The sequence below is a fragment of the Taudactylus pleione genome, unplaced genomic scaffold, assembly GCF_031769625.1.
Source record: "Taudactylus pleione unplaced genomic scaffold, aTauple2 ptg000201l, whole genome shotgun sequence".
Taxonomy (NCBI): domain Eukaryota; kingdom Metazoa; phylum Chordata; class Amphibia; order Anura; family Myobatrachidae; genus Taudactylus; species Taudactylus pleione.
This window is the reverse complement of record NW_028284603.1, coordinates 1,849,746-1,868,143: the sequence shown is the minus strand read 5'-3', so window position 1 is coordinate 1,868,143 and position 18,398 is coordinate 1,849,746. Positions and strand designations below refer to the sequence as shown.

The 18,398-nt window shown below is 40.6% G+C and overlaps 1 protein-coding gene across 1 annotated transcript in view; it reads right to left on the bottom strand.

Moving 5' to 3' along the window:
• Nucleotides 1-18,398, bottom strand: part of LOC148518155 (uncharacterized) — a 798,612-nt gene that overhangs the window by 460,057 nt on the left and 320,157 nt on the right. The window contains exon 3 of the mRNA XM_088477479.1: nucleotides 10,504-10,577. The gene's annotated coding sequence lies outside the window, so the exon portion shown is untranslated. The remainder of the gene's footprint in view (nucleotides 1-10,503; nucleotides 10,578-18,398) is intronic.

Genomic DNA, 18,398 nt, shown 5'->3' with positions numbered 1-18,398 from the left:
TGTGGTCTCTAGCGGTGATCGCCGGAGGGGGTAGTTATCACTCCCCTGCTCCGGCTGATGAGATGTTAATACATTTCATCGTTAGTGCTTCCAGCTTCACCTTGGTAAAGAGGCGAAGAAGGAAGCGTTAGAGCGACACGTTAAGTGCCTCTATAATACATCTCCCCCACAGTCTCATGCATCTCTGTCTTCAGTACTCCGGCATCAGCTCCTCCCCCCTCCATCCTCTGTTATCACTGGCTGGCCAGGGAATGCTGGGAGCAACAGTCTCTCCCAGCAGTCTGTGCAGGGGAAGGCATGCCCAGCAGAACTCAGGGTAGGCAAAATAGCAAGTTGCCATCTATGGCAACCAACTACTGTATGCAATGAATGACCATTGATGGTTTCACCAACCGATGGTCATCACTGTTCTATGGCTGACAGGCCCGTGGGCCAATCATAACCCGAGGGGTGTGGCTTTGTGGGTGTCAGGGTATCCCGGCACCATGTAAAAAAACAAAACAAAACTATTAGTTTATGCTATTCCATTGATGAAGGGAAACCATCTGGTTCTCCCCCATCGATGGGAAAAACATTTGACATCAGCCATATACTATCGATGAACATGAATCATCGATGGTCGATGGACTTTCCTAAGCCCGTGCCAGTAGCAGCCACACTTCTGACTCCCTGCACCTGTAACCCATGGTGAGTACACCCCTGCGTCTTGACACAGTGAAGCTCAGGCGCCCCCCCCTTTGCCTCTGAACTGGCACATGCGCAGTACAGATTGTTATACAGGTCTGTGGGAATGCGAGGGATTCAGCCTACTTTGCAGGGTGGCAGGAGATCCTACCTTAATTTCGGGAGGCTCCTGCGAAATGTGGGACGGTAGGCAACTCTGGAGTAAGGTGCAATGAGGGAGATTGCTGGACTCTTCAGGGAGTCAGGGAGACTGCTACTATTTCAGGGAGTCTCCCTGACAATGAGGGAGAGTTGGCAAGTGTGCAATTAAGTGGACTTAAAATAAAAAATATAAGGGTTGAGGGGTTATCAGTCAGCGTTCAATGTCCCTATAGGCATCCCCAAATCTGATTGGTTATACCTTGGGTCACATTACAATTTGCGCAGAGAATATCCTGTTCCTCATATTATTTCACAAACCCAGATAATATGCACATATCATTTAAGAAGGAGAGGATGCAGGGTGCTCATTGGATAACTGTGAAAGGGGTCTACAGTATGTACTAAGCCTTGGAGAGATATAAAGTGGATGGAGATGAAGTACCAACCAATCAGCTCCTGTCATTTATCAAACACAGCCCGTAAAGTGACAGCTAGGAGCTGATTGGTTGGTACTTTATCTCCATCCCCTATATCTCTCTCCAAGGCTTAGTACATAGGCCCCAATGTATCATAAACTGTTCATAATATGACTGTGAATTTCTCTGCCACGCCCTGAGGATTAGTCAGAAGACCGATGTTCACACTGATGATAATACGGTGCATCTTTGGACGCAGCAGCGGATCAGAGAAGCCGGCAGAAGACGTCTATTTACACTAGACGCCTCCTGCGTCATTAGCATAGTATGGCACAGCCGCGGCAGCTGAACAAAGATCCAGCGTTTGTGCGATCTGCATCCATCTCTGAATCAGGCCTGATATTATTACCATACATTACTACCCCTGTAGTACACTCCATGAAAGCATTCCCTTTTACATACAGTATAAAGGAGAGGAATTCTCTTAACAAATTAAGTGATGCTCAATAACTCAACTCTGCGCTAAGGTTTGTATTTAAAATGTAATTTCTGTGCAGAACCCAGTTAAGCCATCACTCAAACAAATGAGTGGCATCTAGGAAACAAATCGTTCACAAGCTACAATTTCAATTGAAATGTTCTTCTGTTTAAAGCGTTCTTATCATTGACGCTGTCATATTGTGTCTAATGGAAAGACATATTTTTCTCTTCCCCAGAACATTCTATCAGACTGAACTTATGAACTATTTAGGCAATATCCTTTTAGTTGCTTAAATGTCAAAATCATACATCTCCAAAATGATGTGTCAGGGTGGCAGCAACGGACCCCCTCCCCCCCCCCCTTTGAAGAAATATGCCTTTGGAGAGAGGAAACATATGCTGCAGTCTGTAACTACTGCAAGCTTAGAAAGTAGACATTTGATTGAGGCTTGCCTTTGTGCACAGATCACGGGGGCCTCAGCAGATAATCCGCGCAGCTTTATAAAATTGCAAGGGATCAGTAGCCTCAATCCTTACCTTATGCTAAGGACGGTTTGGGCTAAGCCCCTCGCTAATAACATAGTACAGTACCAGAGAAGCCCAATCTGTTTCCTATATCTCCCTGCAACAATGTATGTCATTTTCATTCTCTCAGTGTACGGATATCGTTAGGAATCGGCTTATGCGGGAGAAATAGTCAAACTTGTGAAGGAACTGATGAGGGTTCATCAGCAGATGTAAATAGCAAAAATCACAAATGCAGGCTCTGTGATTACATACCGTAGATGCATCTGCATTGATATGCTTACAAAGAGAAGAGAGGACTAGAAGTATAGACATACTTTATGCATTATTGAAATGTGGGCAGAATAAAGCCGTGGGTCCCTTATTAAACTGTTCTTGGCGGAGAGCAGGAATTATATGTTCATTACAAAATGACAGCGCCCCCTAGCTGACTGCATGACATCACACTGGGAGATTAGGTTTTCCTTTTATGGACGATTAGGGTACAAAGTAAACATGAGGAGTTCCTTTAGGATAATGGTGCTCAATTACTGGATCAAAACGGCTAGGAATAGGATGCAAGGGGACATTATGGCCCATTATGGGTGGAACTAGTAATATGACCATATAAATGTACAGGATCAATGGTCAAAGGTCACAGATGTCAAGGTCTCAGGTGAAAGAACAACACTATGTTAGCTTTTGCACATCTTTGCTGTTGTGTTTTTATATTATGTATTATGTTTCTGTGGTGAGGGCTTAAAGAATTACATTGAAGAAGGGGCACGCAAGTGCAGAGCTATGCCAGATCTCTATGGAGGTAGGGAGATGACAGGCTTTGGAGTCAGAGGAGGACCAGGTTTATTATGATTCTTCATCCATGATGCTATTGCCCAGAAGTGTAGTGCGCTACCTGATGACACTGGCATCGCAACGCAGCCAAGTGGGTCATTCTGCACAGTATGCACCTATGTCACCCGTTCATACCCACTTGGACATGTGTTGGCGAGAGGTGCTGTCCGTCCAGCTTGCTAATGTATTAGTACTCTCTAAAGTAAATTGCTACTTTTTAACTAAGTGGTCCTAATTCAGAGGTGGATGGTAATGCAGCTGCGAGTTTGTCTTTGTGAGCAACACAACTGTGACTTCATGCTAATGACACAACCAATGAGATTTGTACAGAGACGCCTATTGGCTGCAAATCAAATTCGCTGATTTGTGTAATAACTCGCACCATCGGACGCACGTCGGTAGCACTAGATATTGGAGCAGCTGCGACTCCGCTAGCACGGGCATCTTTTTTGTGTCTTCTTTACTCGAAATATGCATCTTAGTCACAATGTGAAGCGGCTAATACAGACAAGGAGACATCAATGATTCATTTGATATGTGACACTTGTATATCTGTGTGCACCTGAGTCTGTATATGAAGCACAACGGAACTTGGCGTGGATCGTAGCACTTCTTGTACAGATTCAGACTCAGTTGCACACAGATATACAACTTTTGCATATCAAATTACTCAGCACAGTCTTGTGGTGTGTCTAAGACACATTATTGGGCAAAAAATAAAATACACTCAGTGCTAGCAAGGTTGCACAGGAGCGGGTGCACCAAGATGGTCTGTTTAGCGTGACTGCAGCAATAATGTATGAGGACATGCCAAGCTTACGTTGACCTTACAGAGAAGGAACCAGGAAGAGGTAAGTTGTCTCTTCACTGATTCCCCACCAGGGGGCATACCTCTGCACTACAGTAGTTTCAAAGTTAAAAATAGTTGCAGTCGCCATGCAGTTCTCTGAGGACGGCGATATGCGTTAAAAATGAGCACCGCTATTACTGGCGTTAACTCCTTCATTAGGCTAAATGAAAAAAATGCTGTAAATGGTGGAGTTGACCTGCGTCAGAAAGAGCTATGGTGGCCCTGACTATGGCAGCCAGGATAATGGCACTCAACCTATTAGTCTGTGCAGAAAAGGTTTGATATTTGGCACTCTCCAAAGATGCGGTAGGGTGAGTTTTGTTTAAACTGTAGGAGGTGAAGAGTTTGTCCTCAGACTGAAGAAAAAAAAGAAACCATAGTGTAACCTGTACACAGTACTTGCTGCTGGATGAAGGATATTGGTGCTAATGCTTACAAAAACCATCACACAAGGGACACCACATGTTTGGCTTATTACCGGAAGATAAATAGTCCCCTAAAGCACAGGTCTTAGAAGGGATCAATTTTATCCAATCTAGTTCAAAAACATACTGATAGGGTAACCGGCTTCTGAAGACATGAGCCCAAGTGCTTTGTGGGGAAGAGGATTAGACAGGGCGGGTACTGATGGAAGTGACAAAACAAGCACTGTATAATATGCTGGCAATATATAAAGAAGGGATAACTGTGCAAGTGGCAAGACTATTGTATCTGGAGGTGCCCTTGTCTTTCAACAACACACTACATGGTTTACTTGTTTGGCAAGAAAGCAATAAGGCAGCCCACACTCATATTAAGAATTGTATTTGTGTAGGCTTGTATTGTATCGTATGGTAATGTAATAATGATAATATATGTTGTACCTCACACACCTAAGGAAGCATTCCTGACAAAAGATTGCATGGATGGACTGTGTGTGTGTATATATATATATATATATATATATATATATGTATATTGTGATAGAAGCACTGGAGAAGTCTGGGATGGCATATATGTGTGTCCCAGATTCCTATCATATATGTTTTAAAAACCCCAGGAAAAGACTGTCATGCCAAACAGACCAGAAGTGTCGGCTTTTGGTAAAAGCCGGATAATGGGTCCTAGGGGTGTGGATGTGAGAAGAGAAGGAAGGGCTCCATCCACAGGCCGTTTCAGGTGTTGGGCCTTTCAGTCTGAGAGCAGGCTGATTAGTAGTTGCACCTGCAAGAGGCTCAGATAAGCTGTGTTAGGTTTTGGTTGAGTGTCTCACATACCCTGGGGAGAACAGACACTGAGGTTTGTTCAGAGACACTGTGATATTTGAAAGTGCTGTGTTTGTGGTAAGGCAGTAGGTCCTGCCACTTGTAGAGAGGGAATAACCTGTCTAGTTAGTGCCCAGGCGGGCTAGGATTTATTTTTATGTTTTGTTTATTTTGTGATTTACATTGCACAATAAAAACTGGTTCTGACCAGCTTGCACGAAAACCCTGGATTAGTGTGCTGTTTCCTGGCTGCTGTGTGTAAGGAGGTGTCCATCTACCCCAGGAGAGGGACCCCCCTACCCCGACTATATCACTATATATTATATATATATATATATATATACACACACTGTATATATATATATATATATATATATATATATATATATATATATATATATAGAAATAAAGGCTTAAAAATCAATAGATATAAGGGCTAAGAACTAGACCATTGTGAAGAAAGAAATAATGAATTAACAATACAATATGAGCTACTGGAAAGCCTCACACTGTATATAATCCACATGTACGCTGATAGAAGTCAGGAAAGATGCTACATACGTGAGAAGCTGTACTGACACTCTTCACTGGAGGCAAAGAACGTTAATGGGAATAGAATCCTTCCTTCCCACAAACCTAGGGTAGTTTAAACACTGTAGCCTTTCTGTGTGTCTTTTTTTTTTTTTTAATCTTCCTCACAGTTTAATAACAGCCAGACATCACAGAGGTACAGCTGTGTCCTGATGCTCGCTATATCTGCTTTGTAAAATGGCTTGTCTGTTGGGAGGATGACTGGAGGTGGGCTAAAGGGACCACATAAAAATCACTCCAAGACTGACTTCAGCTAATAAATTCTATTTAGCAAACGTCGAAAAGACACTTTTTCCCCATGAATTTCAATGAAAGTAAGCATGCTGCTGCTGCTGCTTTTATAAAAGGTTATTTAGTCGCTTTAATTAGACTCTGAAATAGAAGTGGCGATTCTAGTGTTTGCCATTCCGCGTATTTCAGAGAGAGACCCACGCATCTACACACATGGTATCACAGCAGTCACAGACAAAGACCAATTTCTGTTTTAATTTTCCACTGAGGTATGGCAGGCCTCCTCCAATACACAGTCAATTATGTCTTGCTAATGATTGCGATATTAACTATTCACTTAATGTATAGTTAAAATTTGAATCCTTAGCAAATTATTCACCCTATATTATACATCGTGAAAGATAAAATAAAAATATAGAGTCATATAAATACATAAAGACACAGATGGGAGACAGCTCAAAAAAAAAAATTAAGACTGTGTTGTGCATAATCCAGAAAATATAAATACACGCAGTTGCCCATCCAGTGACCCCAGAGGAAAATCTATAAATGCAAATGCTTTGAACTTGTGTGTTCTTGATGTTCATTTTCACAGTTCTGGTTCTGACCACACCTAGATATTAATTATATGGATATCCACCTGCCCTGACCTTTGGGTGGACTCTAGCAACATTTTGGATTGCCACATACCCTGATCTTTGCCTAGACCTTGATCATTCCATTGCTGCCTGCACTGATCTTTTGCCCAGATCTTAAGTTGCCTTGTTGCTGCCAGCCCTGACCTCTGCTTATCTACTGTACCCAGTCTCCTCTATTCTTGCTTGTGTAAAGTGCCTTAGTTTCAACAATTTCACAACTATCTGTATCATTTGAGTCGTGTCTAAAATATGTCCGATGCCGTCATCAGAATAAGCCTCTACTACTGCGTGCACAAGACCATTAGGCGAATGAGTGCTGGAGAGCACCAAGGGAAAGGTGACTGCTAAAGGTTTATTCTAGAAACCTGCCATATAGTGTCACTTTGCACTGGTTGTTAAGAGGCTGCACATTGGGTCAAACTATTTAGGGCCCAGCCAATGACCTTACATATGCCACCGTGACCTGCTGTCAGCCAAAATAATCTTCAATTCTGCTGGATTAAAACCAATTGCATTCAACAATCCAAACAGAGTTTCATGATTTTGTCTGGCTCACATATTGTACAATGGTTGGTCAATTTGATTAAATTTTGCCAAATGTACCAACTAAAATCTAATTGTTTTGGAAAACTATGGGTGTTCCACCACATATCTGTACCACATAAACTCTGAGTACAGAAAAGGGGAATTAAGTAAATTTGTCACAAAATGCTAAAAGTTACTTTGAATTCATTAAAAAGACAAGGGACCTCATTCAAAGTCGGTCGTTGCGGCCGCATGGTCGTAAGGTAAAAGGGGCCGGATATGCAAATGAAGCGCTCGCAAGTTGCGTCGTTAAGATGGGATCGTTAGCTGGACGAGCGAGGGGAGGATGCGGCCGTAAGATTAAAAATACGCCCCCTTTTCGTTCGCATTACACGTCATCTCCAGGCATATAAGGATTAATCGAGACCATTGGGAATCATCGGAGCTGGTCGTAGAGCTTAAGGTTGACCATACCCTCTCTTAAGCACTACGATCAAGTCAGTGAAAAAACCTCCCATGTGCCATGACACTACTTAGTTAATTATGCACTCCCATAAAACGCCGTTTGCATAGTCAGGCACGCCTGCGTTCGGATCTCCACTCCCCCATTCACAAGCACCTTCCCCTGTTACCACCCACAAACACCTCATCCTGTCACTCAAACTAATGACCTGGCCAAGTTGAAGGAGAGAGCAATTTCTGATCGCAATAGCTAGTTTGCGCACGCGCATTGTGAATTTTACGCATGCGCAGTTTAGCGAACATCGGTGGCGTACGACCGTGCGGCCGCAACGACCGACTCTGAATGAGGTCCAAGGTGTGAAGATGCAGAGAGAAAGTGCATTTTGTGCTTATCCATTTGTAAAATCACAGTGCATCATAATATATCACAATATACTGAATGGAAACAGAGGTACGCAGTATACAGTAGTAAAACACAATGAAACAGAAATATTAGAGCCTGTAATAATTACAGTATTCTATGTTGTCACTAATTGGCAGAGGGCATGTTATAATTTTATTAAAAATTTTTTACACTTGTGGGCTTATTGTTTAAACTATACTGTATTAATGTAGTCACCGTCTCCTCCTAGGTTTACTGAATTTCAGTATTATAGCTCTATGTACCAGCTCCCAGCTGTCATTAGTAGAAGTGTGCATAGCAAACACCTAAAAGCCACCAAGCTCTGTGGCCAGTTTGGCAACAAATGTGGAGGCCCAGGTTGTTGAAGGCTCTCTGAATGACAGGATTGGCTGGTGACAGCATATATATATATATATATATATATATATATATATATATACACAATTCAATTATTGTCTCTAGCCACATTTGACAGCCATGCTGAGCAAAAGATGATTGTTACCAATCTTAAATTGGTCAAGCAGGATGCTGCCATCTGACCCTCCTGGCCGCAGAGAGACTTCAGGCCAATTTACTCAAAAACAACCAAAATGGCCGACATGTCACTGTGCTGACCAGCTTTGTGCTTCCTAAGGGTATAACATTTTCTGCATTACCCAGCTTTTCAGCATATTTAGCATGGCAACAGTGTCAAATAATATATCACCAAATAGTCGCTCCACCTTTAAAGTCAAGCTTCTTCGGATCAAATATGGAAAAGCATAAGGCAGACACATTAGCCAAACATTTCACTGATAAGCAGGGAGCAGCGGAGGTTTATGGTGGCAGAGTTGGATCAATCAGCGAGATCTGCGCCGCAGTGCAGGAATATAGCAGGGATTTGACGGCAAAAATATTACTCTGTCTAGTTACAATATCTGAGACCAAAGCAGGAACGTGAGCAGGAAATGAATCATTTTAAAACTACTAAATTATAACAAATTTAATACAGCTTAGAAATATGACCTTTTTATAGTGATTAACCTTCTTTTACACACATGGAGGGATCTACATCTTTAATTCTTTATTTTCTCTTCCTTATTTCAAAATTATTTGAAGTCAGAATATAACAAAATGCTTTAGAGTAAAGTGTTTGTCATTCTCCTGGTGCATTACTTCCAGGACACGTTATATCAGAGGCGCATTAACATTCTACATACATACAACGTACAAATCAGCAGCATGTTCAGACCACCCTGCTCTCAGGTTATGTATTAACAGACATACTTGATAGTGCTCATTTCCAAATATTCCACGTAGTTCCCCAATAACACGTTCAAAGACACAACTTTCCATATCTCCCGACTATCCCGCAACAAGCGGGACAGTCCAATTTTTCTGAGACTGTCCCGCTGTCCCACCGGAGCAGAGCAGCGGGTAAGCAGTGGGAGAATAGATGCTGTCCGCTTGCGCACGGTATCTATTCACAGTGTATGGGGGAGCCTGGGGATAGCCCAGCATCTCGTAGAGTACTGGGAACGCCCCCACAGTGACGTAAACGGGGATGCCACAAGGCTCCACCCCCATTTCACTGATGTCCCGCCCCTTTATGCAAGGTTCCAATATGTCCAGCATCAACACATATGAAAGTTGGGAGATATGACTTTCAGTTTGTTTAATTTGTACTTGGCTCCAAAATTTCTGATGGCAGCCCAGTCAGCCTTTAGTTCCCTGAACACAGAGGACCTCATTCAGAGGCGGTCGCTCGGGAGCGATCGGTCGCACCCAAATTGATCGAAAATATGCAAAGCGAGTGTTCAATCGCAACGCACATCGTAAGCGCGGAAACACCCACAACAATGAAAGCACACCTCCTATCTCTAAGGGCTAATTCAGAGTCGGTCGCAGGCGGCAACCTACGTCAGCACGATTAACACCTGTTACATTGTTAATTTCCTACAAACATTGGCTTGAGGCAGAAATCATCGCCTGCACTCACAATGCTTAAGGTAGACCCTGGGCTACCTTTAGCACTGCGAGCAGTAGCATCGTTATTGCAACGAGATGACGTGTGTGATGACTCGCTCAGTAATATATGCACGCCCTTAAAACGCCGTTTTTAAGGTCAACCACGCCTGCGCTTGCGCCACCACACCCCCGTTCACAAGCACCTTCCCCTGAAACCACCCACAAACGGCACGAAATGTCAATCACAGCTACGACCTCGTAGGGACTAGCGAGCAAGAGGATTGCGGTCGGAAAGACAGGCTTGCGCACGCGCACTGCCATGTGTGCGCATGCGCAGCTGAAAAAAATATCGCTCTCTACGTCCAATCGCTCCGTGCGACCGCCTCTGAATGAGGTCCAGAGTGAGAGCAATTGCGTCCGACTTGCATGCAATCCCGAATCGGTCCCAGTAGGCTGTTCATCTTTTCACTGTTGTTCAATCAGATACAATTTGCCGCACAAATAAAATGTTTGTACAATAATAATTTTGGCCTACCTCGTGCTGATTCACCTTCAACCAGTCTTTGGTGGTTTGCAGCGCGATATTAGCTGCTGGCTCGTTTGGAAATCCTAAATAATTATAGAAAGGGGGAACAAATATAAGTAAGGAAAATCATGGAAATGAATTTGGGACATACAATGAATAAAAATGTATTCACTGACTGAGATTTCCGCAGAGTCCAAATGTTATGCTGATACAATAAAACAAAGAGTGCATAATGCAATTGTTAAACTTGAAGTACATATTTACATCTACAGCCCAGGATGTCTGTCCTACTTTAGTGTAAACACTTGCTGTAAGGAAGCTGTGAATGAAATGAAGTTTAGCATAGGAAAACCATTTTCCGTCATGTATTTATTTAGGTCACCTAAGTGAGCAGAGGGAGTAGGAGCGGCAAGCTCGGCAGCGGATGTTGCAGTCGGGGTATCCATATTCCATACCGGAAACATTTGTTACACCTGCATTAATTACTCTGAAATTATACCTCCCCAATTCTCCACACAGGGCCTGGCTCAGAGATGGAGGCTAATGCCATCGCAGCTGCCTTTTCTAGCGTTCCCGCTAGGCTGTTTTAGCGGGGCGCGGCGCCCTGCCCTCTTTCTGGAAGGCAAAAAGCGCCCTGCCCTCCAGAAGGAGGGCAAAAAGCGCCCTGCCCTAACAGCCTGCGGGAACCGTCTTCACCCGCGGTTGGCAGTGTCCCGCGGGTGAAGAAATGTGCGGTGACTCGGTCACCGCCGGAAAATAGACGCCGGGCGCATGCGGCCGGTATCTATTCTCCCTGTCTGCAGGGCTTGGGGGCTGCCCAGCGTGTCCGTAAGTGCCGGGCACGCCCCCAAGAGTGACGAAAAGGGGACGCGTCTTATAGACACCCCCCCTTTTTGATGACCACGCCCCCTTCTCGGTCGTGCCCTCTCTAGCTCCGGCACCCTGCCTCGCGCCGGAGCTAGAGTGAACACTACTTTTCTTATAAATATACTAATGTCTGCACAGATCACCTGAGCATAAATACGCCCACTTCTGCCTTCTTACCTGCGTGCAATGACGCATAGCTGCGTAAATATCGGTACCATCGATGCACATCGAGAGGCCATTTTGCCCTTGTGCCAGGTTTGACCAACCGCAGACTCGGGAGCTCTCCTCTCACGCAGAGGGCTCTCATGCTGTGTGTGCACTTGCAGTGGCTAATTTATGCACACCCATGTAACCGTGTTTAAACGGACAGGCACGCCTGCGTTTTTCTACCACACCCCCGTCTCCACCCCCAAATGTTGACAACATGTCAATCACTGTGCGATGAGTTCCGAAGTGCGTCCGTAATCTCAATGTGAACAAGGCTAAAACGCATGCGCAATGGTAAATAATCGCTCGATCTGCGCACGTAATCGCCTTTGCGGTCATCTCTGAATCAGGCCCACAGTCTTCAATGATCTGGTTTTGTTGACCTTGCAAGTCATGACCATGCAGTTAAAGGAGGACATATATAAACCAAGCATTTCTATTCTGGAGAGAATCGGAACTAATTAAAACCTAGACTAGTTTCTAAATCAGAGGTAGTCATCCTGTAGCTCTCTAGTTGTGAGGAAATAAAAATCCCATAATCCCCTTCAAGCCTCTTGTGTATCCAGCCTACAGATATAATTGTCTACTCTTCCAGAATGATATGGAGGCTCCAAGAATAGGGTGAAACCTCTTGAACTGCCAGGACAGCAGGTGCTTATCGGTGGCAAGGTCGACGGAGATGTGCCATGGTGAAATAGTGCTAGAGCCGGCCCTAGGCATAGGCAGCCTAGGCAAATGCCTAGGGGCATTCCAAGCCTAGGGCCGGCAGATGTTTGGGGCACCTGAATGGGTGGATGGCTGCTCTGTCTACCGCAACCTGGCAGCTCAGCAAGCATACAGCCGGGAGCGTGGAGGAGGCTGGATGAGCGGACAGCAGCCGGGAGCAGGGATGAGGCTGGATTGGCAGATGGCTGCTCTGCCTCTGGCTATCGCGGTCAGACCAGGCAGCGCAGCATGCAGCCGGGAGCGTGGAGGAGGCTGGATGGGTGGATGGCTGCTCTGCCTCTGGCAACCGCGGTCGGACAGGGCAGCTCAGCATTCAGCCAGAAGCAGGGATGAGGCAGTGTTGTGCCCAGGGTTATTGCACCGGGGCACGTCGCAATGAAGGGGTCAGCTGCCGGTGGCATTATTAGAGCAGTACTCATTATTAGTATGCCATGGCCAGCCGCATTCTGTACTGAATGGAGCCAGAGAGGATGGAGCCTGGAGGTAGTCCGGCTGGAGGAGAAGGAGGCACCTCGCCTCTCTGAGTCCTATACGCCCCTCCTCTCACACAGGCTTCTGCTCTCTGAGACTGAGACCCAGGGGTTAAAGTGCCCTGTCCCCACTGGCTACCAATCAATTGACTCCTGTCAGAGGAGTCACAGAGCTCTGCCCAATAGGTGATGTGGATGGTGCCTCCCCTCGCGGCTCAGCTGTTTCATTCCCGCTCAGAGGAACCTCCCCGACTGGACACTAATGGAGCAGACGACTCTTACACTGACCACCACTGTGTAACATAAGTAAGTAAAAAATATAATGGTGGAGTTTGGTGGGTGGTCAGGAGGGCAGTGACAGTGGCAATAAACAATTAAATAATAAATATACATAAATTGGGGGCAATAATTCAATAAATATACCTAGAGGTGGAGGGTGATTCACGGGCTAAATTGTCTGGTGCTCAACAGGCAAAGAAGCCATGAACTGGACACACCATGGGGTGACCTGGAGTGACACCGTAGGGTGGCTTGGATTAATGCAGGGGGTTTAACTGAAGTGATGCAGGGAGATAATGCTGGTGAGAAAGGGGAGCACAGCAAGACCACATCTCTTTCCATGAGGTTACATCCCTATCCAGGATCCCACATGTGGGGGTGGGGGGCACCAGCAAAAATCTTGCCTAGGGCACTAATTTGGCTAGGGCCGGCTCTGAATAGAGCCATATGCACAGCAGCTCTCCTCGCAGAGGTGTGGTGACACAGTTGGCATCACCCCACTTGCCCCACCCACCTGACATCACTTGCATCATCAGGTCACACCCACCCCTTCTTATTGTTCGTCATATAGGTGTGCGTGAGAGACAGACATACTATGACTTTCCAGTTGGGTAGACCTATACATTTGTGCTGCCAGTAATGGTCTGAGGCAGACAAACGGAGGCTCTCCAGGTTGTACTGTACCTGCTCCTGATCACATCATCCTCTCAGTCAGAGCAGACCTACTGTAAATGTAACTTTCCCAAGACCCTACACCTTCCCCACTAATCACCGCAAAACATCATGAACTCTGCCTGCACCATTTTTTACCCGTGCACATTAAATAAATGTATTACATAAAATATTCAAATGATGATTTTGTAGGCTGGTGGTGATACACTGTAGTAACAGGATGTAATAGGATCAACCTATTGCCCCTGCAATTCTGCCCTAGTTTATGTCCTACTCTGCATTTTCAGGAATCTGGGCCTGCAGCAGAAGTAGCCAACTTGTGGCTTTCCAGCAACTGTTAGACTACAAGTCCCAGCAAACCCTGACATACTCTAGACAGCCTGCAGTTCTCCAGAAGTTGTGGAACTGCAAGTCCCGGCATTACCTATCTCCAATCTATATTTTAAATAGATCAGTGTTTTTCAAACTCAGTCCTCAGGACCCCACACAGGTCACGTTTTCCAGGTCACTCAGCAGGTGCACAGGTGTATTCATTACTTAGTGACACATTTTAAAAGATCCACAGGTAGAGCTAATTATCTCACTTGTAATTCTGTGAGGAGACCTGGAAAACATGCACTGTTTGTGGTCCTGAGGACAGAGTTTGAGAACCTGTGAAATGGATCATAGCTCTTTATAACTATTAAGTAGGAATGAGAAATGACAAGATAATCAACATCATGAATATTTGTTCTGGATCCCATTTTAGTAGCAATTAAATGATAATTCAGTAAACACAACATAAAGGACAACACTATGTATAATGTATTACACAAGTTACACGTGTTGATTAAACTATATAGCTAGCGCTCTATTAGATTTAATAATAGCTGTCAGGCGGTTATTAGGTAACACATACAAGCCTAGAACAATGTTTATTGTGAAGCACTGTTACTGTACAGATGTCAAACTAACAGAATGAAATCATTTAATAATGTCAGCCATTACTACAGTATAAAACCAGTATAAAACAGTAAAAAACAGTAAAAAAAGAGTACAACAGTATAATACCAGTACAAAACATTATAATACCAGTATAAAACAGTTTAAAAACATTACTACAGTATGATAGCAGTATAAAACAGTATAAAAACATTACTACAGTATAAAACCAGTATAAAACAGTAAAAAAAGAGTACAACAGTATAATACCAGTACAAAACATTATAATACCAGTATAAAACAGTTTAAAAACATTACTACAGTATGATAGCAGTATAAAACAGTATAAAAACATTACAAAAGTATAAAACCAGTATAAAATAGTATTACACCAGTATAAAACAGTATAAAAACATTACCACAGTATAATACCAGTATAAAACAGTATATTACAAGTACAAAACAGTTTAAAAAAATGACTACAGTATAATACCAGTATAAAACAGTATAATACCAGTATAAAACAGTATAAAAACATTACAACAGTATAATACCAGTATATAACAGTATAAAAACATTCATACCATGTAATACCAGTATAAAACAGTTAAAAAACATTACAACAGTATAATACCAGTATAAAACAGTATAAAACAGTATATTACAAGTACAAAACAGTTTAAAAAAATGACTACAGTATAATACCAGTATAAAACAGTATAATACCAGTATAAAACAGTATAAAAACATTACAACAGTATAAAACCAGTATAAAACACTATAAAACCAGCATAAAACAGTATAAAAACATTCGAACAGTATAATACCAGTATACAACAGTATAAAAACATTACAACAGTATAATACCAGTATATAACAGTATAAAAACATTCATACCATGTAATACCAGTTAACAACATTACAATAATATAATACCAGTATAAAACACTATAATACCAGTATAAAACAGTGTAACACTAGTAATAAAAAGTTTAAAAACATTGCAGCAGTTTAATACCAGTATAAAACAGTATAAAAACATTGCAACCATGTAATACCAGTATAAAACAGTATAAAAACATTACCACAGTATAATACCAGTATAAAACAGTATATTACCAGTATAAAATAGTTTAAAAAAATTACTACAGTATAATACCAGTATAAAACAGTATAAAAACATTACAACAGAAAACCAGTATAAAACAATATAAAAATATTACTACCATATAACACCAGCATAAAACAGTATAAAATCATTAGAACAGAACAATACCAGTATACAACAGTATAAAAACAATCCTACCATGTAATACCACTATAAAACAGTTAAAAAACATTACAACAGTATAATACCATTATAAAACATTATAATACCAGTATAAAACAGTATAACACCAGTATAAAACAGTTTAAAAACATAACACCAGTATAATACCAGTATAATACAGTATAAAAACATTCCTACCATGTAATACCAGTATAAAACAGTTTTAAAAAATTACTACAGTATAATACCAGTATAAAACAGTATAATACTAGTATAAACAATATAAAAACATTACAATAGTATAATACCAGCATAAAACAGTATACCAGTATAAAACAGTATACAAACATTCCTACATGTAATACCAGTATAAAATAGTATAAAAACAGTACCACAGTATAATACCAGTACAAAACATTATAGTACCAGCATAAAACAGTTTAAAAACATTACTACAGTATAATAGCGGTATAAAACAGTATAAAAACATTACAGCTGTCTGTATAAAACCAGTGTAAAACAGTATTACACCAGTACAAAACATTATAAAAACATTGCTACCATGTAAGACCAGTATAAAACAGTATAAAAACATTACCACAGTATAATACCAGTATAAAACAGTATAAAACAGAATATTACAAGTACAAAACAGTTTAAAAAAATTACTACAGTATAATACCAGTATAAAACAGTATACAAACATTGCAACAATATAATACCTGTATAAAACAGTAGAAAAACATTCCTAGTTTCCTACCATATAACACGAGTATAAAACAGTATAAAAACATTACCACAGTATAAAACCAGTATAAAACAGTATAATACCAGCATAAAACAGTTTAAAAACATTACTACAGTATAAAACCAATATAAAACAGTATAAAACAGTATAAAAACAGTAGAACAGTATAATACCAGTACAAAACATTATAATACCAGTATAAAACAGTTTAAAAACATTACTACAGTATGATAGCAGTATAAAACAGTATAAAAACATTACTACAGTATAAAACCAGTATAAAACAGTATAAAAACAGTACAACAGTATAATACCAGTACAAAACATTATAATACCAGTATAAAACAGTTTAAAAACAGTACTACAGTATGATAGCTATATAAAACAATATAAAAACATTACTACAGTATAAAACCAGTATAAAACAGTATAAAACAGTATAAAAACAGTACAACAGTATAATACCAGTACAAAACATTATAATACCAGTATAAAACATTACTACAGTATGATAGCAGTATAAAACAGTATAAAAACATTACAAAAGTATAAAACCAGTATAAAATAGTATTACACCAGTATAAAACAGTATAACACCAGCATAAACCAGTATAAAAACATTAAAACAGTATAATACCAGTACACAGCAGTATAAAAACATTCGAACCATGTAATACCAGTATAAAACAAGTTAACAACATTACAACAGTATAATACCAGTATAAAACACTATAATACCAGTATAAAAAAGTGTAACACCAGTAATAAAAAGTTTAAAAACATTGCAGCAGTATAAAACAGTATAATACCAGTATAAAACATTTACAAAAAACAGTACTACAGTATACTACCAGTATAAAACAGTTTAAAAACAGAACTACATAATAATACTAGTAAATAACAGTATAATACCAGTGTAAAACAGTATAAAAACATTACAACAGCATAAAACCAGTATAAAACACTATAAAACCAGCATAAAACAGTATAAAAACATTCGAACAGTATAATACCAGTATACAACAGTATAAAAACATTACAACAGTATAATACCAATATATAACAGTATAAAAACATTCATACCATGTAATACCAGTATAAAACAAGTTAAAAACATTACAATAATATAATACCAGTATAAAACACTATAATACCAGTATAAAACAGTGTAACACTAGTAATAAAAAGTTTAAAAACATTGCAGCAGTATAATACCAGTATAAAACAGTATAAAAACATTGCAACCATGTAATACCAGTATAAAACAGTATAAAAACATTACCAGAGTATAATACCAGTATAAAACAGTATATTACCAGTATAAAACAGTTTTAAAAAATTACTACAGTATAATACCAGTATAAAACAGTATAAAAACATTACAACAGAAAACCAGCATAAAACAATATAAAAATATTACTACCATATAACACCAGCATAAAACAGTATAAAATCATTAGAACAGAACAATACCAGTATACAACAGTATAAAAACATTCCTACCATGTAATACCACTATAAAACAGTTAAAAAACATTACAACAGTATAATACCAGTATAAAACATTATAATACCAGTATAAAACAGTATAACACCAGTATAAAACAGTTTAAAAACATAACACCAGTATAATACCAGTATAATACAGTATAAAAACATTCCTACCATGTAATACCAGTATAAAACAGTTTAAAAAATTACTACAGTATAACACCAGTATAAAACAGTATATTTCCAGTATAAA